The 27,029-nt window shown below is 46.3% G+C and overlaps 1 protein-coding gene across 4 annotated transcripts in view; it reads left to right on the top strand.

Moving 5' to 3' along the window:
* Nucleotides 1–27,029, top strand: part of SNRK (SNF related kinase) — a 1,018,029-nt gene that overhangs the window by 166,529 nt on the left and 824,471 nt on the right. The gene's annotated exons all lie outside the window — the stretch shown is intronic.

Raw genomic sequence — 27,029 nt, forward strand, 5'->3', positions numbered from 1 at the left:
AACTCTTCAGGAAGACGCCCCTCCCATGGCAGAGGGGGCCCATGTAACCAGGGTGCCAGAAATTCCTTCTCTGAACAACTCTACCAGCGCTTCTGAGCAGTGGCCTGATTGCTTACCTTTTGAAGCAGTCGGGGGAAGATTTTCTCTGCACTAATCAGCCTGGCTCTCAATAGCACCAGATTCCCGGGTACAGACGATAATTGTCAGAGGTTACCACATTCCCTTCATTCTTTGACCCAAACCACAAAAGAGAATCCCTGACGTTCCACCCAGTCAGAGGTATATAGCAGCACTAGAAATTCAAAAGCTATCTTTAAAAAGAGCCATCCAAGCAATCCTAACAGACCAGATAGGATCCGGATTTTCCTCGGGGTTCTTTTTGGTGCGAAAAAAGACAGGGGACTAGAGGCCAATCTTAAATCTCAGTATTTTAAACAAGTTTGTATGACAAAGTTCCGGATGGTCACAGTTCGGTCTATCCTCTCTTTTCTGGAGAAAGACAATTGGATGTGCTCTGTAGATCTTCATGATGCGTATCACCACATAAAGATGGACAAATGCTCCAGAAGATTTCTCCACTTCCGTGTAGCCAGTCATTACCAGTTTCGAGTACTGCCTTTGGTCTCACCACAGCCCACGAGGTGTTTACCAAATGCATGGCAGTGGTAGCAGCTCACTTAAAGTTACAGGGATTCTGGGTGTTTCCATATTTAGATGACTTGCTCCTCATCACCTCCACTAGGCATCTGCTGCTTTACGCTTTGGACTATGTTCTAAGCCTTGCTGAGTCCTTAGGCATTTCAATAAACAGAGAAAAATCTCAACTCTCTCCCACGCAGGACATAGAATTCATTAGAGCGAGGCTAAACACAAAATCTTGCATGGCTTCCCTGCTCATCACAGACTGGTAAAGTTAAGATCGCAACTGCAAGTGATACTCTCTCAAGACAAGGTTCCTGCTCACCTAGTCTTTCAACTTCTTGGGTCCATGGCAGCAACAATCACTTTAATTCCTTGGTCAGGTACCACATGAGGCTGCTTCAGTGGCTCCAAGCATTTCAATGGTCACTGTTAACTCGCCCAATGTCTCATCCAGTCCACATAAACCACTGCAGCCAGGATTTACTTTGGTGGATGAAGCCAGAAGAGAACTTATGGAGTCGCCCCTTTTGCTCCTCTCAGCCCAAGGACGTAGTGACCATGGATGCTTCCTTGATGGAAGGGGCATTTTCAGGGAAGGACAGGCCAAGGTACTTGGTCCCCTCGAGGCCAGTCTGCATATCGGTGTCCTAGAACTGAGGACAGTGCTTTTAGCGTTGCAGACATTCCAGTCTGCCCTTCCTTCAGGGACAATTGTAATCCAGTTGGACAACATGTCAGTGGTCTGGTACATCAGCAAACAGGAGGAACCAGGTCCTATCCTCTATGTTGGGAAGCCCTAAGAGTTTGGCAATGGGCAGTCGCCTCCAACCACTTTCTCATAGCAGCACATATCCAGGGGAACTCCAGCGCAGTTGTGGAGAAACTGAGCAGATGTATTCTCCTGCCTCACGAGTGATCTCTCATTCATGATGTAGCGATGAAGATTTTTCATTGATGGGGTCAGCCTTGCTGCGACCTGTTTGTCTCTCCCATAAGCCAGAAATGCAGCAACTACTTTACCCTAGTCCCCCCCTCGGGGGGGGGGGTCCCCGAGAGATGCTCTTCTCTATGATTGGCCCTGGGACTTCTTTAAGCCTTCCCTCCAATACCCCAATTTCTGAGGAACGCACAATGGTTGAGAAGCAAAGTGATTCTCATTGCACCTTATTGGCCCCGTCAAGTCTGGTATTGGCCCCGTCAAGTCTGGTTCCACTTTCTCTGCCTTCATCTAGTTAACCACCCATGGACTCTGAATCCGACTCCAGGTCTGTTATCTCATCCTTGGGGCTTGATTCATCCCAACCTACAAAATCTTAAGCTGACAGCTTGGTTTCTCCACTTTCAGTAATTGCCAGGCAAAATATTTTGTCCTACCCAGTACAAAACATACTTCTGTCTTTTCACAAAATGTCCACCAGATAACTTTATCTTAGCAAATGGAAGAGATTTGTTTTTGGTCTGATACAAAAGCCCTTGATCCTTTCTCGGCTCCACTCAATAAGGTCTTGGATTACTTATCCACCTTATTTCAGTTTGGAACCTCTATTTCTAACATTACATTTCATTTAGCTGCTGTTTCCAATTTCCATAATGGATTCGATAATCACACTTTAATGTCTCACCGTCTTTGTAATACATTTCTTAAGGGCGCTTTACATTTGAAACCGACTTTCAAAGATCCCATAGCGACTTGGGACTTTACGTTGGTTCATCAGCCCTTTGAGCCAGCAGCCACTTGTGACCTCAAGCTTTTGTCTTGGAAGATCTTTTTCCTGGTAGCTATCACCTCTACCAGGAGAATTTCAGAGGTACAGGATTTGTGTGTAAAGTATCCATGTATCATTTTTCACAAAGAGAAAGTATCACTCAGAACAGATCCTTCCTTTCTGCCTAAAGTGAACTGATCATTCCTTTCTGCCTAAAGTGAACTGATCATTCCTTTCTGCCTAAAGTAGTGTCAGACTCTAGTGTCAATCAGACTATAGATTTACCAGTCTTCTTTCTAAATTTCTTAAACAAGGAAGAATATTGCTTGCATTTGTTGGACGTTCACAGACAATTGTTTTTATTTGGACAGAACAAAATCATTTAGGAAATCGGACCAACTCTTTCTTTTTCTGGCACTAGACTGGGTAAACTAATTTCAAAAGTTACTCTGGCAAAATGGTTGAGAGACTCCCTTACATTTGTTTATGGTCAAAATAAACTAAACTTACCAACAAAAGTTAGAGCTCATTCTACCAGATTTGCTTCCACTTCAGTAGTGTTTCATTTTTGTCTTGTGCAGTAAGTCAGATACGCTCTCGTTTCCTGCTTGCTTGTTCTTCCCTCCATAACCGTTATTAATGCAGTTGGCGACTAATGTTGTTGCCTAGTCATTGATGCTGATGGCTGGCGAGACCACGAGAGGTCAAACTGTAACAAACCATTTAAATGGGCCGCATTTAGTTTTGTCACCCTGCTATTTTAAGTTTAAATTTGGTATTTTCCTACTCTACATTTGAGAGGTGTGGGCATGTTCCATACATCATTTGAGATTTTAGTTAATGTTTTCCTTGTGCATAGTACTCTTGTGTTATGAAAACCCTAAAAACTTGCCAAAAAAAACTTCATTGCATTGTGATATAGCACAGTGGGAAAATTGCCACTGATTTGCCATGTACTGTATTCAGTTATAAAGATATTAATTTCAGTGGGATTGTTTGGAAAAATATAAAACTGTCCATAGTTTCAGTTATTAACAATTGGCTTTTGAAAGAGTGTAAGGCATGTTGTGAAAGTTGACATGCTGATGGTCAGAACTTTGGTATGCATTTTCTGCATACCAGGTATGGTTGTTCTGGTGATAAAGCTGTGAAATAGTCAAAATTTCATCATTTACTTAATATTTAAAAATGCAGCTTATAAAAATTATATAACGGCACGGTAAATATTGTGGTTGCTGTATCAGTAATTGTTGCATGATTCGCAGTTTTTGAAATATTAGTCAAACAAAAATTTAATTTTGTCATTTTAATTTGACATTGTCTGACCAAAGTAACATACCTTTACAGAAGTTAGTTTTAGAGTCAAACGTTGTATATTTTTTCCCAAACGTTTACCATTCTAAAGTTGTTGGCTGGGATACATGAAGAAATATTTTCCTGCGGCACTGGGCTTGTGCTACATAGTGTAAATGAGCTATGCACAGTGGCATAGAACACCTAAAACACCATTATAACTTCAGTAAACTGCATTGTTAGATTGCCAAATTATGTCTAGTGTAGCTCGGCACTTACTTTTCATTATGCAGATAATTTTTATACTGCTGGCTTGCCATGGCATCTTATACCTTGTATATTATGATGGAACCTGTGGTATTCAAGCCAGACGGTGAAGTGCAGTTTCAAGTAAGGGGGCCAAATAATCGCGAAAGTGATTGTATGTGCATTGGTTATCTCATTTGGGTGGATATTTAAATGTACTGCAACATGTATATGGCACAGTACATTGTTTGTGTTTAGCAAGCACCCTTACGCAGTGCTGTATGCTCCTTCAACATGAATATGTGCAGCACCATGAAGGGCTGGCCCTTTGGTTGAGCTGTGCTGAATGCTAATGAGGAATTGGTGGATATATGCTAATTAGCCATGTGCTTTCTGTCTGGAACCAATTCCAGGAAGCCATCTTCACAGCCAAGAGATTCACGAAAGCGCTCTGCCATGTAGGTCAGCACAGCTATCCCTGCCACATTGAACCAGAGGGTCGTGCTCATCTGCTCAACAAAAGCATGGTGCAGGGAGCCACTAGACACCAGGGATTTCTGTAAAAGTGCCATAACAGCACCAGCATCAAAATGGGGATTGGAGTGTGAGTGGGTGCCACCAGACACCAGGGAGAAAGTAAAAAAGGGCCATACCAGTACCATCATTACTGTGGGGACTGGGTTGGGGGGAATACACCCTATACAGTGCTGTGCCAGTGCCATTACTACATGGACAGAGATGGGTACTCTAGACACAGGGGAAGAGTCCCCTGTGGCACAGAACAGCATGACCAGAATTGGGAAAGAATACCTGATACACTTTTAAGTGCTGTGGGTGCACCATCTGCACCATGTGAATCGGGGGTGGAGGAACCACTGGCCATCAGGGATGAGTATGTAAAGTGATGTAATGGCACCAACTTTACTGTGGAAACATGGGGTGGGGGGGGGGATAAACTAGACACCAGGGGATAATCCTTAAAGTACTCTTAGGCACATACAGTATGACTGGAATCAGTGGGGGTAAACTGACAGATACTAAGGCTTACAGTCTTTAGTGCTGTAATGGCACCAGTGTCAGTACAGAGGTTAGGGGAAAGGGAGAATTACTAGCCCACCGGGACTGACTCTTCAAAGTGCACCTACATCATAAGTGGGATCGGAAAGTGAAGGCTACACTAGACCACCAGGATGAAAGTCATACATGCCATAATGGCACTAAAGTATTACAAAGGTGGGGGAGGTGACCACAGGAGGGTAGAGTTGAGCACTGTGTGTGTGTGTGTGTGTGTGTGTGTGTGTGTGTGTGTGTGTGTGTGTGTGCGCGCGTGCACTTCTATATGTGTGTGATAGTGACTGGAGGGAGGATTCCACTTCCTACATAAGCAGCAGAGTACTAGTGATGTTCATGTCACTGTAGTACCTGCGATTTAAGAAACATGTTGATAATGAGGTCTGACCTCATCATGGCTAGCATGTTCCTGAATCACAAATGGGCACATCTGGCTTGAAGGGCCTTGGTAGCACGAACTGTATGGCTATCGCTAGGGCCTTTATTTAATCTTTGGGTTTTCCTTAATTATAACCAGTGAAAAACTACATGGATGTGCTTATCAGGCAGGAAGGGGCCCAATGTTCTTCCATATCACTGTTGCTGTATTCTTCACTAAAGGGTCCAATGTCTGGCCAGTATAACAAAGTCTTAGGATTTTGTAGAAGTCGTACGATGCACGTATACTCCCTGCTCATGGTGTAGGGCATAAAGGTGACCTAGAGAAGTACATGCCTCAGAACTTTGCCACCAGTCTGAATGCCATCTTCGATTGTCTGAACAATACTTTGTGCTGGTTACCAAGTCATTATCAGATAAGTGCCTGTTGGGGTTTTCTTCTTATCTGTTTTTTCTTTTGGTTTGTGAGTTTACATGTCATCCAGAAAGGGAAAATGTCAGAGAGGGGAAAAAGAGGTCACGAGCAGTCTGTCTGCTTGGGTGCTTCTTACAACCATACTAAGTACTCAATTTGTCAAGCATTTGTCCCCAAGACCTTTCATAGTCATCTCTCTTCCTTGTCTGTCTACCTGGAGAATCAACATCTTAAGTTGCTATGGCAGAATCACCCCATCCCAAAGGTCAGCCGTCTGCAAAGAAGACTACCTAAAAAGGTTAAGCCAGATTCTGCTGCTGTACTGCCTTCCCTGGATGTGTCTCTCAAAGCTGGTGAAAGCTTGGATCATGTGGTTATTCCATCGGATTCCTCTGCTGCAACGGCATTGGAGATCAGCATGGGTCTGGCTTCTCCTACATTCTCGGAGGCACTGCAGACGTCCATTGCAGATGTTGACTGAGAACCTCTGCTGATCATATGTGAGGGACCAAGGGGTGTTCTGCAGAATGTCTGGGAGGGGATTCCCCCCTACATTGAGTGTTGACAGGGGTCCTAACTGCCTAAGGTCTTTAGGGCTGACATCCCTCTAAAGAAGAAGCAGAAAGCTAAACACATCTCCCCTGCTTCTTGAGATCCCAAGTGGGAATGGCAGGATTTTACACTGGAGTTGTTTAATGCATTCATGGCCTTGAAGCCTAGCCAGGGAGTTTCTGTCCCTCCCCGTCCTTGGTCTTCTACTCCATATTAGAGGCCTAGGGAGCAGGAGTCTTCTGATGAAGACTTGGACTTGGGGAAGACTCTTTGGCATGCTTCTCTCAGATTCCTTCTCTGTTGGACTTTGGTTCTGAGTAGGAATGTTCCATTAACCCAGATTCTCCTTTGAGTAGCTCTGTTTTGGGGATACTCTCTCTCACATGATGGAATTTTTTTAAATGAGACTATTCTCAGGGTTCTGACACCCAAAAAAGGTATTGTGAATTCCTTCAGATGGGGCCTCCTAAGCCCTGTGCTGTTCCTTCATTCTTGGTTGCCCTGTTGGACACTTTTTCAGCAGCTTCTCAGGCTCCTGATTCCCAATCTCTAGCCCCCAAAAAGCCTGACCGGTTTTACAAGATGCCTGATGAATGCAAGTTTCTTTGCAAATGTCCTTCTACTGATCCCTCTGTTGAGTCTAGATCTTCTGACAAGTCTGCTAAGCTCTTGCGGTCTACTAAATTGCTTCCTTTTGATAAGGACAGTGGGGCCTTGGAATGGCTGGGCAAAAAGGTGTATACTGCTGCTACCCTGGCTTTTTGGGCTGTTAATTAGCATTTTGTGCTTTTAATTGGACTTTTGGGCAACAGGCTCTCAAATGGCAAAACTCTGTCTCTCCTTACCGCAACACCTCTAATGGAGTTCCTTGAGGATTCATACTTGGTCCCCCTTTATTCAACATTTTCATTAATAATTTTCACTCATCAATGACCCACAGATCTGTGACTCAATATGTGGATGACTCCACTGTTCTCTGTTCATCTGACTCAATTTCTGAACTCCAGTCCAAAACTCAAAAAACATTCTTCACCACTGAATCCTGGATGCATAATAAGCACCTAGCCCTTAGCCCAAACAAGTCCAAGATCATGCTGTTCACCCCTGAGAAGTCAACCGTGTTAGAAGATAGGTAATGAACATGGTTTTATTTAAGTAAGACACAAATAGAAATTGTCAGCCACCCAAGACTTCTAGGAGTCACCATTGATGGACACCTAAAATTCGATATTCACTTACAGCACAACATCCGAAAAACATATCAGAAACTCTGAATCTTCTAGGGATAACCATTTCCTCAGCCCCTCCACTAATCACACCCTTGCCACCACTTACTCCCTTCCCTCATGTATGCCACCCTGTTTCTCTTACCAGCTTTCAAGCTACACTAAAGCCCAAGTTCGAGACTTGTTATAATAAAATTGCCAAATTCACAACAAATTCCAAAAACTTCACCCATCACTGTTCTGCTCTTCACTCCCTAAAATGGCTGTAACTACCTAACTATCTCCTCTGTCTGCAACTACAGCTCACAAACTGATCTTTAAACCTTCTGATTGTCCTGCCCTTAGCTCAATATTCAGTTACTACCTCCCAAAAAGGCCCCTTAGATCTGAAAATGAGCAACTTCTGCAAGTCCTCCCGGCCAGCTTCTGTACTCCTTCTCCTTAGCCAAATATTGGAATGCCCTACCATTAGCCATTAAAACAGCACAGACTCCTGCCTGCTTCAGAACATAGGTTCATAGGTAGGTACAAGACTATCGGCCCTAGGACCCATACAAGTCTAGCTAAAAAATGTACCCTGGCTTTCGCCACCCAAGAAAATTATTTTCCTGGGCCCCTGTCGAGCAGAGCCACAGAAGTGATCCCCGGGGTGAATTTCCCATTTCCCACCCAATCATCAAGATTTTTCTTGAAGAGTGCTAATGAGGAGCTCTGTTTGACAGAGTATGGGAAGTCTCTGGGACAGGAATCTATCCCTCCAGCATGTTCTGTTTATTGTGGTGACAAGGTTAAGGTCCCTAGAGCGTGTAGCTCGGAGGGATTGGGATTTCTTTAAGTGGAGCATGTCCAACAGCTCTGGGTGTCACATAGCTTTGTATGTTAGGCAGAGATCGCCCCTGAGTAGGCGATATGCGAAGGAGTAAAGCTGTAGCTTTTTGAGACTGTCTGCATAGGGCATCTGTGGTCTTTCCAATTGTTGTAGCTGTCTTGTGAGGTACATACCAAAAGGGGCGTTTGTACTCTATAATGGGTCTAATGAGTGATGAGTAGAGGGGAACAATGACCTCTTTTTTTCTGGATAAGAATCCTTTTGTGAGGAGATGAGCCACGTAGAAGGATTTCCTGACCACTGTGGCGATGTGATTATCAAAGGAGAGACTACTGTCCACCTGTGTCCCAAGGTCTGTTATCACATTTTCGGCATTAAGTAGACTACCAGCTATGTGGTAGTTCATGGGTACAGAGTTTTTACCAAAGGGGATGACAATACACTTTTTGGCATTGAGCTTCAGGCCATGGCTTTGACACCAGGTATCTGTCTCAGTGAGGCCCTTTTGTAGTTTGTCCACATCGTTAGGAGTTTGATTATGGCTCCTAGTTTGCAGTCATCTGCAAACTTTTTTAGCCAAAGACCTTCTGTGTTGGCCTGCACTTCAGAGTAGTAGATACCAAACAGGAGAGGACCCTGGACTGAACCTTGTGGTACTTCACTTGTCACTGGTTTGATGTCAGATTTGGAATCTGCTACTTTCACAGTGTGGGTTCTGTCCGTGAGCCAGTTGGCAACCCATCTTGTGACATAGGGATTTATACCTAGTTTAGTGAGCTTATCTATAATTCCAGAGTGGGGGATGGTGTTGAAAGCCTTGGCGAGATGTAGATAAGCTGTGTGAACCATTTTACCCTCATCTGTGGCTTTGGTGACTGCTTCAAAGAAGTCAGTCAGGTTTAGGAGACATGATCTGCCTTTTACAAATCCAAACTGAGTAGGGTCCAGAGTTTGGAGATTGCCATTGTCTTTGTTTATGAGTTCCATGATGATACGTTCCATGGCCTTGCAGACCAAGCTCGTCAGGCTAATGGGGCGGTAGTTCCAGGGGTCCGTCGTGGCTCCCCCTTTGTGGAGTGGGATAACTGTCGCGGTGCGCCATTCAGTGGGTACAAAGCCTGAGGTGAGGCTATGATTGAACATGGTGCTTGGGTAGGGTGCCAGTTCATTCTGTAGTTCGTGTAGAACGCAGCCTGGGATATTGTCAGGTCCCATGGATGCTGTGTTCTTGGCTTTGGAGAGTGTGTTTTTTACCTGTGCAGCCATGATTATAGGAACTTTGCATTCTTCTGGTGTAGAGATGGGCCCTCTAGGGGGTGAGAGGGGGGTAAAGTTAGCACTGAACCTATCTGCTAGGATGTTGGCAATATCAGTTGGTTCTGTATATTTAGTGCCATTATGCTGTAACTCAGAGCAGGTCTGAGTGTTCCCATTTAGATTCTTGACATAGCTATAGAATGCTTTGTGGTTTTCTTTAGAGTCAGTGGCAATTTTTTTTTTCGTAACTAGCTTTGGAGGATTTTATGAGGGATCTCAGCTTCTTACTGAGGTTGACCAGGGAGTTCCTCCAGTCATGGGATTTTACTCTTTTTTGCAACAGTTTCTTTCTTCTGTTGTAGAGTTTGTTTATGGCAGAGGACCAACAGATTGGCTTCCTTTTTTTGGAGGATAACATCTTGGTTCTATTAGAGATAGCATGATCCATGCACTCGTGTAAGTGCTTATAAAGTGCATTTGTGTAGGATTCGGCAGTCACTCCTCTATTGTCCGTCTGCATGGGTGTCATGAAGTTTGCCACTTCTGTCTTAAGAAGTGTGAAGTTGGCTTTTGAGAAGTTTTTTACGATGGTTTCCCTAATTGGGGCTGGGGGTGGGATGTGGATGTCTAGGCTGATAAGCTTGTGGTCGGATCTGACCAACGAGGAATTGACCTCTAGTGTGGAACACCGGTTTCCCATGTTGGTAATGACCAGGTCTAGGATATTGCTGCCCCTGGTGGGGGTGTGAATAAGTTGATCCAAGGCCTTGGAATTTATGAATTCTAGAAAACGTTGAGCAAAAGAGTTGGTACACGAGTAGTTTTCCCAGTTAATGGTGGGGTAGTTGAAATCGCCCATTATAAGGGTGTTGGGTTGTACCCTAATACTTTCCAGTGTATCAAGAAATGAGGAGTGTGAATCCTGGGGTATGGTGGGGGCTCTGTAGCAAGCTAGAATTTGGATTGCGGTCTTGCCCAGAGTTAGTTGCACTTGGATAATCTCGGATGCATTATGCTGTACAACTAGCCTGGAGGTGTGGATATCCTTAATGAATATGGACACGCCTCCGCCTTTAGTGCTTCTTTCTGGTTTAGGTGGCCGGAAGGTGTGGTATGAATTGAAGTCTGGTAATGCAGAGGTGCTCTCTGGAGCTTTGAACCAGGTCTCTGTCACTGCACAGATGTCAGTGTTCTCCATTTTAAGGAGTGCCTCAAGTGAGTGCATTTTGATGTTTAGACTTCTAGCATTCAGTAGCATTACCCTCAGATTTTGCTTGCTTGTACCTGTTACGGTGGTGAATTTGTCATTTGAACCTTGCCTAAAAAAGGCACTATAGCGGTGGCAAGAGTCTTAGCCAGTATCCGGAATCCTAAGGGCGACAGGTGCAGGCCATCTCTGGCAAAGCATCGTGGACGGTCGATCATGTCGTCCCAGGCAGACAAATACTGGATCCCCTTAGAATGACACCAGAAGCTTAGCCAATTGTTGAAGTCAATCATTTTGTCCTTGTACTGTGGTATCATTCTGGGTGATGGCAGGATGCCACTCAGGGTTAGGGTCATACCTGCCTGGGATACAAGATCGGAGAGCTCCTCCATGTCTCTTTTCATGTAGTCCAGGGAGGTCTCTACATGAATACCTTTATTCCAGCTGGAACTGTACTTGCGCTAAGCCTCCTTAGAATATCTAAGATTTAATGATTTCTTTTTTCTATTTTTATGCCATGTTTTCCTATAATTTCTTCTATGCTGTAATTATAGTAAAAATGTAGCAACTGTGGTTGCTATTTGTTTTGCCACTGGAATGCTAACTGTATTGTCACTTTGTAAGCCAATTATTTGTTAGTTGTATATTACCTATATATAAAATTCTGTTCATCTAGTTGTATGCTACCCATGTTTTGTATACTATCTATGTATAAAATTATGCTTTCATTAGTGTTTTCAGGAGCTTTTCTCCCTGGACCTCCACTGAAAATGGGCTCTGAAAGGCCCAGTAGGCTTTCCCGGTTAACACATTACAAATAATTTATTATTTTATTATTTATTTATCAGACCCATATGGCCCAGGTATGTCTTAGCTCTTCTTTCTCAGGCCTCTCAGATTGTCTGTAACCTTCCTGATTCTGAGAGGAAGGTTTCGGCCTTTTTCTTTGTTGGGCTTCTCTTCCCAAGTGGCTCGCCATTCTATTAAACATAGTTTTGATGCAGCTGATCCTTCTAGACCTGCTGCTTTTGGATCTGTGTTGAGGCTCTGCTCTTTACTTTGTCTCAAGCCTTTGCCAGATGATATTAAGGCTAAATTTCTGGATGTTCCCCTTGATGATAAAAAACATTTTTGTTTCTCCTTTTCCTAAATTTCAGAGGAGTTATTCCTCCAAGCCTGGTTTTGGTCATAGACAGTTTTGCCCTCCTCCTAAAGGTGTAAGAAGGGCTCCTACTACTAAGTCTACACAGACTCCTACTGTTCCGAAACCTCTTTTTGCAGACAAGCCAGGTTCTTTCTATCTTCTTCCCTACATCCTGAATCAGGTCCCTTTAGCTCTTCGTTTTTCACGGTCCCTTCCCAACTGATTAAGGATCACTCATGAAACTTGGGTTCTGTCCATCATCCGTCAAGAATACATCATGGTGTAAAAATCCCTACCTCCTTTTCTGAGCATTCCCAGGTTCCTCAGGAACAGCTTCCTTTTGCAGACAAGCCAGGTTCTTTCTGACTATCTTCTTCCCTACATCCTGAATTAGGTCCCATTAGCTCTTTGTTTTTCACGGTCCCTTCCCAACTGATTAAGGATCACTCGAGAAACTTGGGTTCTGTCCATCATCCATCAAGAATACATCATGGTGTAAAAATCCCTGCCTCCTTTTCTGAGCATTCCCAGGTTCCTCAGGAACAGCTTCTTTTGTTTCAGGATGTACTTCAGGACCTTTTGTGTGAAGGTAACATCCAAACAGTTCCCACTGCCCTTAAGGGGAAGGGGTTTTATTCCAGAATGTTTTTGTTTCCCACAAAAAAAAAGCCCATGTAGGCCCTTTCTGATCTCAACAATTTTCTGAAGATACATTCCTTTTGGATGCTGTCCCTTCAGACTCTTTCTTCTACTTCTTCCTCAGGTTTTCTTGGTCTCTCTGGATCTCAAGGATGCTTATCTTCACATCCCTATTCATTACCATTTCAGAAAATATTTGTGTTTCTCTATTTCTTTCTTGCATTTTCAGATGTTCATCGTGTTACACTGCTGCAGTCATTACACTTGGGTTATCCTGCCGTCAGGTGGTTCCCCAGTCGGCCTGAGTTCCAAAGTCTTGGTCCTGCGTTGGTTGCTGTCGCCTCCTCCCTGATGTCAGTGCGACAGGGGTATATAAGATGCAGCCGATGCCATTTTCTCCGGTCTTTCTTGCCGCGCGGTGCCCAAAGCAAAAGCAGTTCGCAAGTGCCGGTCGGCCGTCTCCTGAGATTTTCATTCCGAATCCAGAGCCGAAGTCTTCTACAAAGCTAAGTACCCTGTTGGGGAAACTTTTTCTTGCCTCAGACCGATGTCAGTAAAAGTTAATAACTGTATTTCTTGTGGGAAGCAAATACCTCATAAGGATTTCCATTCCTCTTGTATCCCATGCCTAGGCCCTGACCACAACGTCACTGGTTGTCAGTTTTGTGCTAGGTTTAACAAGCGCACTATTAAACGTTGGTTTGATTTTGCCCGACATTATTTTGGTAGAAAATTCAATTATACCATGCCGTCAGAACTTCCGACGACCGGAATACACAAAAAGCGCAAAGACAAAGATAGGCATCCGAGGCCCAAATCTGACAACGAAGCCTCTTCTAGGCCAGTTGCCGGTTCACCGGTTTTCAGCGAGGCGCCTTCGCAGCCCCTGACAACTGCTTCTGTAGAACCTCAAGCCGCCTCTGACTCCCACGTGGAGATGGCTGGGCCTTCAGATGCACAAGTTCTTCAGCCTACCGAGACTAATCTTTCAGAGGGATCCGGAGTAGCTGAGCAACCCACAGCTACAGAGGGTGTCTTCAGACCTACTCAGTTAAGCATTAAACCTCTAAGCCTTCTTTAAAGTCAAAGAAACAAATACAGCATTCTCCAGGACAGGCCTCCATGCCTAAGAAACAAATGCTCAAAATGGCCGATGACCTAATCACTCTGATCAGGGGGTCCCATCCCACCCTGATAAAAGGCCTAGACAGGATGCAGACTATGACTCATCCGACCAGGTGTCCATCTCTTCCGATTCATCCTCAGACCTAGGATACTCTTTACCCCCTTATGAGGATTCTAATGCTGAGGAATCAATTCCATTAGCCTCACCGCCTGAGGACTACTCCTTTGGGGAAACCCTACATACCATGAGGGAGCATTTCCACTGGGAAGGCCAGGATTATTCAGAATCCAAGAAAAGGCTCAGAGACTTCTTTTTATTACCTCAACACAGACCCCTTGCTATTCCGCCAGTGTTACATATTGTGGATGATGTGTATACTGAATCCAGCTTAAATCCTGATTCCTTACCTCCAGCCCCTGCTAAACCTGACAGATACTACAGAGTCCCTGACTCACATAAATGTCTGTATAAAAGCCCTGTAGCTGATCCTGAAACTATTTCTCAGGGACCCAAAGGAGTTAAGGCCTCATCAGCCAAGAATCCAGTTCCCTCTGACAGAGATTCCAGAGCATTAGACAGATGGGGAAAGAAGGTATATATGTCTGCAACTTTAGCAATGAGAGCCTTAAATTGCCAATTTCCCATGCTAAAATATCAGCAATTTTTACTGTCTCAGTTAAAACAAAAAATGCTTCCAGAAGCAGATCCTCCTAATTTTAAAGAAATGCAGGATTTATTGCATGCAGCTGAACAAGTGGGAAAGCATACTTTGCAATGTGGTTTTGATTCTCTATTGACCTCCTGCAGAGCAGCAGTTACAGGCTCTGTCATTAGAAGACATGTTTGGTTAAAAGAACATACGTTACCAGATCATGTTAAAGCAAAATTATTGGATGCACCTTTGCAGCAGGATGTGTTATTTGGAATTAAGGCAGAAGAGGTATTAAAGAAAATGGAGGATAAGGCAAAATCTATGCAAATAGTGAAGGATTTCTTACAGGTTCGGCCTCCTAGATTTAGCAGAAACTGGCCAACTAAGAACTGGTCCTTTCCAATTACAGACAGACCTCAAAGGGGAAGATACAGACGTCCAAGAGGTAGAGGTCAAACACAAGGTACTTAAGGCCTCGACAATGGGTTGCATCAGGCCAGAAAGAAGGGGAAGACAGGCCCCAACCATATAAAAAGCAGCTCCAATGACTTCCCACTACAGCTGCCAAACAAATCCTTCTTGGCAGCCCCCTTGGGAGGAAAACCGGCACTCTTCTACCACAACTGGCAAATGATCACCAAAGACAAATGAGTTCTCAACATTGTATTTCAAGGTTACAGGTTCCACTTTCACACTCTGCCAAGGTTAAAAGGAATGCCAAACCTGCCACCAAATCAATGGGCAGAGGCTCAAAAACAAATTACAGCACTCATGGATATGAGAGCTATTCAAAAGGTACCATCACAGGAGCAAGGACAAGGATTTTACTCAAGACTCTTTCTGGTACCCATAAAGGGCAAAGCCTGGAGGCTCATTCTGGATCTTTCATCTCTAAACACTTAACTGGATGTTCCGAAATTCAAAATGTTGACATTACAGCAGCTTCTTCCCATGCTGGACAAGAAAGCTTGTCTCGTGACTTTGGACCTCAAAGAGGCATACCTGCATGTCCCTATCAGACAAAACTGCAGAAGATACCACAGATTCATAGCGGGTTCAATGCACTACCAATTCTCTGCACTGCCCTTTGGCTTATCTACTGCGCCCAGGGTCTTCACAAAGTGCCTGGCACCAGTAATTGCATTTTGCAGACGGAAAGAAATTCAAATTTATCCGTACCTGGACGACTGCCTTATTCAAGCAGAGAGCAAGGACATTCTTCTAAAGCATCTGGCATTTGTAAAAAAGTTAAGTTGCCTGGGGTACACAGTAAACGAAAAGAAATCAAAACTAGTGCCCTCACAAGAGATTATATTCCTGGGTGCCAGCTTGAACACAACGGCCCAGATGGCTTATCTCACACCAGACAAACAAGGACAACTGACTCAATACTTTCAGTTGATGGCAACGAAGATCCAACTCCCTGCAAGAAAAATTCTGCAGGCTTTGGGTTACATGGCATCTTGCATGCTACTAATTCCATATGCCAGACTGCATATGAGGAAACTACAATGGTACCTAAAGAATGTATGGTCTCAACACTGTCAAAGTTTGGAAACAGTTATACCACTAATCCCTTGCCTTCAACAGGAGTTTCAATGGTGGGCTCAAGCTTGTCACCTCAACAAGGGACAGCCTTTTACACAACCCACAGCCAGGCAAACACTGACAACAGATGCATCGGATTACGCCTGGGGAGCACACATGGCAGGCAAATGTATTCAGGGCACGTGGCCTGCAGAACAAAGGCATCTTCACATCAATCAAAAAGAGATGCTAGCTGTACAAAATGCGCTTATAGCTTTCAAGGACCTGCTGCATCCAGGACAACTACTACTAAAGACAGACAACACCACAGTTATGTGGTACATAAACAAGCAAGGGGGCACTCACTCCTACCCCCTATGCAGACAGGCTATGACCTTGTGGAACACAGCTATAAACCTTCAAGTTCATCTGCAAGCACAATTCCTGCCAGGAGACAAAAACACACTGGCAGATGACTTAAGCAGAAACATCATGGATCCCCACGAATGGGAGTTGAATCCACAAATATTCAGAATGATAACACAGAAATGGTGGAGCCCGGACATAGATCTGTTTGCATCCCCAATAAACTGCCAGCTACAAAAATTCTGCACAAGGAGTTACCATCCACAAGCATGGAAAGTGGATGCCCTCTCATTCAGCTGGGAGAACCTACAAGTATATGCTTTCCCACCACTACCTCTCCTGCCAAAGGTACTCATAAAAGCCAGGCAGGAAGAGCCAAAGATGATCCTGATTGCACCAGACTGGCCACGCCAGCACTGGTACCCAATCTTAAGGAGTTTAGCACAAGAACCACCCTGGATTTTGCCTCAAATCCCACATCTGCTGACTCAGCACATCAAACAAATACTACACAGCCAGCTAAAGACCTTAAACCTAGCTGCATGGAAGATTCCTTAGTCAAGGAAGCGATGCCTCTCTCCAAAGCTGTTATGGATGTCATTCTGGAGGCCAGAAGACCTAGTACCAGGAAAGCCTATTCGGATAAATGGAAGAGATTCTGTGCCTGGAACCAAGCTCACAGCCTTGACCCTCTTGTCCCAAACATTCCTCAGATACTACAATACTTAACTGAGATGCTGGACAAAGGACTCTCCTTCTCATCCATCAAGATCCACACCTTTGCCATCTCTGCTCATTACAACACAGATCCACCAATTTTCTCTAATCCTTTGTTAAAACAGTACCTCAGAGGGGCTAAAAACATAAGACCACCCCATAGAGCACCTACTCCAGCTTGGGACCTCAACTTTGTTTTGGAGAAGCTAACTTTACCACCATTTGAGCCAGCCAACACAGCAGAATTAAAATATATCTCTTGGAAAACTGCTCTGCTCCTGGCAATAACATCAGCACAAAGAGTTTCAAAATTACAGACACTAATGGCAGTGGAACCTTTTCTCATTTTCCACCAGGACAGGGGGTCTTTAAGAACTAACCCTACTTTTATGCCAAAGGTGGTATCCAGTGTGGGTCTAAACCAAACTATTCACCTGACAACTTTTTATTCTAAACCACAGAATAAAGGGGAGAGACTACTGCACTCTTTGGACATTCACAGGCAGTTACGCTTCTACTTGGACAAAACCAAAGCTCTCAGAAAATCTGAGCAATTATTGGTAGCATATGCTGCAGGAGCACAGGGAAAAGCCATTTCAAAACAGACTATTTCAAAATGGATAGGACATTGTATACGTTTCTGCTACACATACCATGGAAAACCTGTTCCTAGCAGCATTAGATCTCACTCCACCAGGGCAACAGCCACTTCAACTGCCTACCTCAAGGAAGTACCTACCAAGGATATTTTGTAAGCAGCAACTTGGAGTTCTGTACATACCTTCACCAAGCATTACCATCTGCCTCTATACTCTAAATCCAGAGCTGGCTTCGCCACTGCAGTGCCTTATAGCCACCCCTAATGCCTTATAGAACCAGCCACCCTTCCTCAGCTTTGGGATTCTACCCAAGTGTAATGACTGCAGCAGTGTAACACGATGAACATAGTACAGTTTTGTACCTACCATAAATGTAGATGTTCGAGTGTATACACTGCTGCAGTCCTGGTTACCCTCCCTCCTTCCCCTCTTACTGGCTGGTACGTACCTATTTCTTCTACCCTTGCTACCTATGGGGAGTATTTGCTGGTAGCTGTAAGTTGTTTTTTGCTTTTCTTATGTATGTTTTATTAGCAATTGGAACTGCCTACCTATTTAGGGGCACCTGACATCTGGGGCAAGAAAAACTGGAGAAAATGGCGTCTGCTGCGTCTTATATACCCCTGTCGCACTGACGTCAGGGAGGAGGCGACAGCAACCAACGTAGGACCAAGACTTTGGAACTCAGGCCAACTGGGGAACCGCCTGACGGCAGGATAACCCAAGTGTAATGACTGCAGCAGTGTATACTCTCGAACATCTACATTTATGGGTAGGTACAAAACTGTACATCTGAAGTAGGAACTTCATTTGTCAGCAACCTGTGGGATACGGATCCGATCTCGGATCCGAGCCGGCAACTTCTATCATAGCATAGATCCGAGCTCCTCCCCCTTACCCATAATCCCCTGCCTGCCCTAACTGACCTCAGATCTAGTTTGCCGCTCTTCAAGCAACAGCTAGGTTCAGAGCTCTTAGCATTTTTGTGAGAGAAAAAGTTTTTTATTTCTTCTTTCTGAGTGACTGATTGTGTGTGTGGTAGGTTTACCCTTACACTATTTTATATCTTATATATTTTTAATTTAATTTAAAAATATTTCTCCCTCCCCCGCTGGTCGTAGCGTGTGTGTGTGACTGAGTGTTAGGGGCCTAGTGAGTGTGCTTTTCTACAGTAATGTCGGAGGCCCCTAAAGCCATTTTTTCGAAATGCACCGAGTGTGGTCACAAGCTTTCACCGGCTGATAGCCCCACTCGGTGCGTTAGGTGCCTTGGGGTTGAACACTTCTCTTCGGGTTGCGCAATTTGCGTGGCGTTCAACCCCAGGGAACTCGAGGATCGAAGGTCGAAGCTAGTTCTGGCGGGCCTTCTACCCCCAGACTCTGCTTCGGCCACCGGTACTTCGGTGCCCGCTACCCCCCTGGTAGCGGTCACTCCTGCCTCCCTTCCTCCGACCGGGACTCAACCTCCCGCTTCGGCTCCGGAGGATAGGGAAGATAGGAAAGAGAAGCGGCGGGAGAAGCACCTTAAGCGGCGGGCCGAGGACTCCTCATCTGCCCCGCCCGCCAAGAGGGCTTCCCCGTCCAAGTCTTCTCAATCTCCTCCTCCTCAGATCCAATCCCCTTGTTTCTCCCCGGGACCCGAGGAGGAGGTGATCCGGTCCCCGTCGAGGTCATCGAGGCGACACTCCAGGTCTGCCTCGGTGGCCTCGTCGAGGTCCACTTTTAGCATGTCTGATGCGGACATGGACCGGATCATGATGACATTCATCCAGGCCCAGATGCAGATGGGAGTGCTCTTGCCTCCCCCCCCCCCCCTCTGGGGGGGAGCTCGACCCCTTTTTTCGCTCCTATAGCTCCTTCTCCGACCCGCATTCCGGGCTCGGAGCTGAGCCACGTTGGATCCGGGGGTAGGTCGGAGCCGACCGTGCTGGGCACGTCGGCTCCGACTGTTCCCTAGAGTTTGTCAGATCCGATCTCTCGGAGCCGTGGGCCAAGCTTCGGATCCGAGGGATTCGGTGTGCTTTCGGCTCCGTCTCGGTCGGAGCACACTGGTCCTTTGGATCCGACGTTCTTAGCGCCGGGTCCGATCCCCGCTTCGGATCCGAGTGGGAGTCTGATCTCGGATCCGTCAGAGCGGCTCCCCTCTGCTTTCGCTGCGGTGGAGAAGGCACTGTCGAGTGCTTCCAGGCCTCGGTCCTGGCTTGCTCCCTCCGCACTCCTTCTCATCTGGTCCTGGCTCCCTCATCCGGCCCTCGGGCAGCTTGCCTCAGCGCCTTTAGGAGTTCCAGTGGAACAGGATACAGCCGTGAGGACTCCTCGACAGCCCCGAGGAGATTCCTCACAAGGCAAAGTGCAAAAGGAGGCGCATGGACTCCCCTGAGAGTCTCACCGAAGATACGGACTTGGATGAAGGGGAAGGCTCCCCTAGATCACCCCCCGAGGATGTCTCCTTTGGAGACATCATGGAAATGCTCAAAATCAGGGGTGGGTGGTCTGCCCCCAAGGCTTCCTCTGACGAGTCCGTATTCCTTGAGGCATTTGAGGCAGGAACATCTACCTCTTGGGTGTCCCCTCCACCCGACCCCCTGGTGGATCTCATATCCTCTAGGGCTTGGAAGGAACCGGACACCATAGAGCCGATCCCCAAGCGTCCAGACAAAATTTTGAGCCCCCCTGCAGAGAGAGCACATTGGAGCAGAGGTCCCCCTGTGGATGCCATGTTGGTGGCTGCAGCCACCAAGAAAGAGTTAGCTCAGAAGAGCCCCACGGTTCATCCTCCGAGCAAGGAGTCTCGCGCGATGGACCGTCTTGGGAAGTGGGCCTTCAGTTCAGCGACCTTCTCTATGAGGGCCTTGAACTACATGGCACACGTTATTCGGATGCGGCGGGATCTAATTAAGGAATACGCTGCTTCCCCCCGGGGTCCATGTTGGAGGGAGACAAGGATCTGTACTCTTCCTGAATGGCCACCCTCCGCTCTATCTCTAATACCTCTATGCGGCTATTGTCTCATGCTATGGAGGGAGCCGCTAGAGCAGGCGGAGTCGGGCTCGTCATGAGGAGACAGGCCTGGCTCCGTCACTGTGACTTCTCGGAACCCTTTAAGGCGTCATTCGCGAAATCCCCTTTTGATGGTTCTGCACTGTTCGGCAAAACCGTTCGCGACACTCTTGTCCAGAGCGAGAAAGACGGGAAGACCTTGTCTGCCGTTGGAGTCCGCTTCTCTGTGCCCCAGAGGTCCTTTTCCAAGAACCAAAAGGGTCAGAAGAAGATGTGGTTCCGAAAATCGCATCAATCTCAGTCTGCTCAGGACAACCAGTCCTCTCGTGGCAGAGGAGGACAGGGAGGACGCCGCCCCAGAGGCAGAGGGGGTCCTAGGAATTTTGGGTCCAGAGAACCTTTCTCTGAGAGGCCCACACAGAACCCCTGAGGGGTTTCCCGACTGCTCCACTCTGGAGGCAGTCGGGGGGCATTTTTCGAAGCACCTGGCAAAATGGGAGTCCATAACAACAGATCGCTGGGTGCTTCGTATTATATCCAGAGGTTACCAAATTCCCTTCTTAGTAAACCCCAGAATCAGAAGCCTTCCCGACGTCCCACCCAGTCAAAGGAAGGCGGCCGCTGCAGAAATTCAGCAGCTTCTACAAAAAAGAGCCATCCAGCCCGTCCCCCCAGATCAAGTCGGATCAGGGTTTTACTCCAGGTTCTTTCTGGTGTCAAAAAAGATGGGGGACTTGAGGTCCATCCTTGACCTCTCTCTCCTAAACCTGGCGGTACCCAAAGAAAAGTTCCGAATGGTCACGTTGCAATCCGTCCTCCCCTTATTGCGGGAGGACGACTGGATGTGCTCTATAGACCTCAAGGATGTGTACTATCACATTCTAGTGGACAGGCATTCCAGGAGGTTCCTCCGCTTCCGGCTGGGAGCCAGTCTCTTTCAATTCAGGGACCTCCCCTTCGGTCTCACCTCAGCCCCCAGGGTGTTCACCAAGGTCCTAGCGGTAGTAGCGGCCCACCTGAGACTCCAGGGAATTCAGGTCTTTCCATACCTGGACGAGTGGCTCCTCACAGCCCCAACAAGGCATCTACTTTGTTCATGCAGGGAGTATTTTCTCGGTCTGGCTCCACTATTAGGATTAACCATCAACATGACCAAATCCTCTCTCATCCCTACACAGATGCTGGATTTTATAGGGGTGAGACTGGATTCCAGTCAGATGCTTGCGTTCTTGACTCCAGATCGGCTTCGGAACGTGATGTTGCACGTGCAGGCCATTCTTCAACTGCAAACTCCTTCGGCGGAATTGATTCTGAGGGCCCTAGGATCTATGGCGGCTGCAATCCCTCTGCTGCCATTGGCCCGGTTGAACATGAGGGTTCTGCAGTGGATCCTCCAGGTACAATGGTCCCTGTCTCGCAACCCCCTGTCTCACCCCATTTCCTTAAGCAAGGTTTGCAGAAAATCACTCCTGTGGTGGCTCCAGTCTCCCAACCTCCACACGGGACGTCCCTTCTCACTACCTCCGCCAGTCGACACAGTGACCACAGACGCTTCTCACTTGGGGTGGGGAGGGGCATTTTTCAGGCAGGACAGTCCAAGGCACATGGAACGACGTAGAGACCTCTTTGCATATCAACGTCCTAGAGATGAGAGCGGTGCTTTTGACGTTGCAGGCACTACACAACTCTCTTCCGGTAGGGACAATTGCGGTACAGACAGACAACATGTCGGTAGTCTGGTACATCAACAAACAGAGGGGAACCAGGTCTTACCCCCTTTGCCACGAGGCCATGAGAGTGTGGGAATGGACGATTTCCACCAACTGCTTTCTCATAGCAGTGCACATTCCGGGACGGTCCAACATTCTAGCGGACAGGCTCAGTCGTACTATCCTGACTCCTTACGAGTGGTCTCTCAACCACCGAGTTGCAGAGCAAGTATTTGCCCGATGGGGGCGACCTTGTTGCGATCTTTTTGCCTCTCCTTCAAACACGAAATGCAACGATTACTTCGCTCTGATCCCCCCTCCGGGGGAGTCCCCGAGAGACTCTCTAGTTCATGCTTGGCCTCCCGGTCTGCTTTATGCTTACCCTCCTCTTCCCCTGATGTTGAAATTATTACAGAAAGCCAGGCAGCTGGGGAGCAAAATGATCCTCATTGCCCCATTCTGGCCTAGTCAGATGTGGTTCCCTTACCTATGGTCTCACCTAGTGTATCCACCATGGATTCTGGATCCCATTCCGGATCTCATATCTCATATCTCATCCTCTCGGTCTTCCAACTCCGAACCTGGTCAACCTCAAGCTGACTGCTTGGTTGCTCCAGTTCCACTCCTCATAAGGACTCCTGGGATCTCATCACCAGTCAAAGCCATTCTTGTAGCAGCTCACAAGCCTTCCACCAGGAAGGTTTATTGGAGTAAGTGGAAACGCTTCACCATTTGGGCAGAACACTTTCGTTTAGACCGTTTTACAGCCCCGATATCGTCGATTCTAGATTTTCTAACCTCTCTCTTTCACCAGAGGGCTAGTTCTTCCACAGTCAAGGTACAACTGGCAGCAATCTCATACTACCATGTGGGGCAAGAGTCTGGCCCTCTTATCACTTCCAAACTGTGTAAGACCTTCCTCAAGGGTACCTTCCTCCTTAGGCCTCCAGTTAAAGAGGTGGTACCTCCATGGGATTTATCCTTAGTTTTGCAGGCCTTGACTGGTCCCCCATTCGAACCGGCGGCCACGGTTGATCTCAAATTTCTCTCTTGGAAGACGGCCTTTTTGGTGGCCATAACTTCAGCCAAAAGGGTATCGGAATTGCAAGCCCTTTGTGTCAAACCACCATATCTGGTTTTTCACCCGGATAGGGTTTACCTCAGAATCAATCCGTCCTTTCTACCTAAGGTATCTTCAGAAGCGAACATCAATCATCCCATCAATCTCCCAGTGTTTTTCCCCAACTTTCATAACAAAGGAGAGTACAAGCTACATTCCTTGGACGTACACAGACAACTACGTTTTTATATCCATAGAACTGCTGATCATAGGCAATCCGATCAGTTGTTTATCTCCTTTGCCAAAAGTAATTTCGGAAAGTCAGTTTCTAAAGTTTCTCTCTCTCGATGGATCTCAAGTTGTATTCTTTTAGCATATCAGAGCTCAGGGAGGCCTGCACCTCAAGGAGTCCATGCTCATTCTACTAGGGCCGTTGCCACTTCTGCGGCCTTTCAAGCTAGGGTTCCAGTGGATGACATTTGTTCCGCAGCCACTTGGGCTTCATCTCACACCTTTATCAGCCATTATAAAATAGATGTTGTTTCCCAAGGTAGAGCGTCCTTTGGCTCTGCGGTGCTCAGGAATATCCTTCCATGAAGGCCACCCAAGACTTAGGTAGCTGGGGACTCTGTCCCACAGGTTGCTGACAAATGAAGTTCCTACTTCAGATTAAGAAGTTATGTACTCACCATAACGTTCCATCTGAGTAGGTATCTTCATTTGTCTGCAACCATCCCCCCCTCCTTCCCCCTGACCGATATGATCGTTCTTGTGTTATTAGCATATGTTCCCATTGGGACACCTTTTATCTGCTGTGCTATGGGGCAAACTTGATCTGAGGTCAGTTAGGGCAGGCAGGGGATTATGGACAAGGGGGAGGAGCTAGGAGCTCGGATCTATGCTATGATAGAAGTTGCCGGCTCGGATCCGTATCCCACAGGTTGCAGACAAATGAAGATACCTACTCAGATGGAACGTTATGGTGAGTACATAACTTCTTATTTCTCTGCTTTTCCCATTGGCCTCTCTACTGCTCCAAGGTTTTTCACCAAATGCCTTGCTCCAGTGATTGCCTTTTGCAGGGTCAGGGGCTGCAAATTTTTCCTTACCCGAGCAACCTGCTCATTCAGACTTCCTCCCCAGAGACTTTGCTTTAGCACCTTCACTAGGCTATTTGCCTTTTGCCGAACCTAGGGTTTATGATTAATTTACAGCAATCCAACCCGGCTCCTTCTCAGGATCATGTTTTTCTTGTTTGCAGGTTTCAGACCATTCCTGTGCTGGCTTCACTGCCACTGGTCAAGGTTGTTACTCTAACTGCCTTTATTCAATCCCTACTTAGAGTCTCCATTACAGGCAAGGAATTTCTGAGGGTTCTGGGATTCATTGCTTATACCATTCCTATGCTACCTGTAGCCAGAATCCATGTGAGAAAGTTAGTGGTTCCTAAAGTCTGGTTGGCTCCACTGCTGTCATCTTCTAGACTTTTGTAGTCCCTCTTCTTCCATGCTTTCAGCTGGAGCTTCAGTGGTGAATTCTTCAGCTGCTTGTCAAGTCAGGACACCCCAGTTCCCTCTCAGGAACTTTTTTCAGATGCCTCAGACATGGGGTGGGGTGCTTCTCTTTGCCATCTCAAGGTGCAGGGTCTCTGGTATATTCATCAGAGGTCAGACCACAACAACATCAAGCAGATGAGAGCTCTCCTTCTTGACCCTTCAAGCCTTTCATTCCTTTTTTTTTCCAGGGCCTCTCAAAATCTTCACAGACAATACCTCAGTGATGTGGTACATCATCAAGCAAGGGGAGAGACGGTCCTACCATCTGTGCATAATAACTTTTCAGTCTTGTGGTCAAGCTGTCCAATATCAGGTGATTCTTCACGCTCTTTATATTCCTTCAGAGCAAAACCTTGTGGCAGACTCTCTGACCGTGTCTGTAACGCGGGCTCATAAATAGATGCTTCACAGAGATGTGTGATGTTCTTCGTGTTTCACTATTGCAGTCATTACAGTTGGGTAATCTGCTGGCAGGTTTCCCTCAGTCGGCCTGAATTCCAAAGTCTTGAGTCCTGCGTCAGGTGCTGTCTTCTCTTCCATGACGTCAGATCGTCGGGACATAAAACATGCAGCCAACGCCATTTTCTTTAGTCTTTCTTGCCGCGCGGTGCCCAAAGCAGAAGCATTTCGCAAGTGCCGGTCGTCCGACTACTGAAATATTCGAGTTTGAGTTTCAGAACCGAAGTCTTCACTAAAGCTAAGTACCCCATTGGGGAAACTTTTTTCTTGCTCCTTACCGATGTCAGAAAAAGTTAATAATTGTATTACTTGTGGGAAGCAAATACCTCATAAGTATTTCCATTTATACTGTATTCCTTGCCTAGGCCCTGATCACAATGTGCCTGGCTGTCAGTTTTGTGCTAGATTTAACCAACGCACTATTAAGCATCAGTATATTTTTGCATCAAAGTATTTTGGAAACAGATTTAACTACCCAGAAATGTTGTCTGATAGCAATCCGACTACTGGAGTACATAAAAAACGCAAAGAAAAAGACAGAGAAAGGCAGTCGAGATCCAAAACTGACGACGAAGCTTTTCCTAAGCCAGTCGCCGGTTCGCCGGTACTCAGTGAGGTGCTTTCGCAGCCCCTGATACCTACTACCTTCGAGTCACAGGCCTCCACCGACACCACGTGGAGTCCAGCATGCCACAAGATACTCAAGGTATTGGACCGACGGATGTGTCTTCCTCGGATGGGTCTGGAGCCGCTGAGCAGGCACCGGCTTCTGAGGGTGTATTCAGACCTCAACATTTGTATATCAAACCGACGACAGCTGCAAAACCAAAGACAAAAGCAACTTCTAAAACTAAAAAACTGACGCATGAGCCACGTGCACAGGCCTCTATGCCTAAAAAAACAGATGATCAAAATGGCTGAAGACCTCATTACCTTGATCAGGGGTACCCATCCCCCTCCAGATAAGAGGCCTAGGCAAGACACTGATTATGAATCTTCAGGTCAGGTTTCTATTTCTTCTAATCAGGAATTATCTATACCTCCCTATGAGGATTCTGATGCAGAGGAGTCCATACCATCTGCATCTCCACCTGAGGGATTATTCATTTGGAGAAACCTTGCATACTTTGAGAGAGCATTTTCACTGGGAGAGTCAAGACTTCTCAGAATCAAAAAAGAGGCTCAGGGATTTCCTTCTCCCTCAGCACAGGCCTTTAGCCATTCCCCCTGTTATAGACATTGTGGATGATGTGTTTTCGGAGTCCAGCTTGATCCCTGACACCTTACCTCTGGCTCCCAGTAAGCCTGACAGATATTACAGGGTCCCTGACTCTCATAAATTTTTATTTAGAAGCCCTGCTGCTGATCCTGAAATTATTTCACGGGGTCCAAAGGGAGTTAAGGCCTCAACAGCAAAAAATCCTACCTCCTCTGACAGAGTTTCAAGGGCACTAGACAGATGGGGAAAAAAGGTTTATACATCTGCAACCTTGGCAATCAGGGCCTTAAACTTTCTATTTCATATGCTTAAGTACCAACAACATGTTATGGGATTGCTGAAACAGAAAATTATGTTGATTTCAGAATGTGCATAAAATAAAGAATTGCAGGAATTTTTACATGCAGCTGAACAGATTGGAAAGCATACTTTGCA

The sequence above is a fragment of the Protopterus annectens genome, chromosome 3.part0, assembly GCF_019279795.1.
Source record: "Protopterus annectens isolate FY-2018-M chromosome 3.part0, PAN1.0, whole genome shotgun sequence".
NCBI classification, from domain to species: Eukaryota; Metazoa; Chordata; order Ceratodontiformes; family Protopteridae; genus Protopterus; species Protopterus annectens.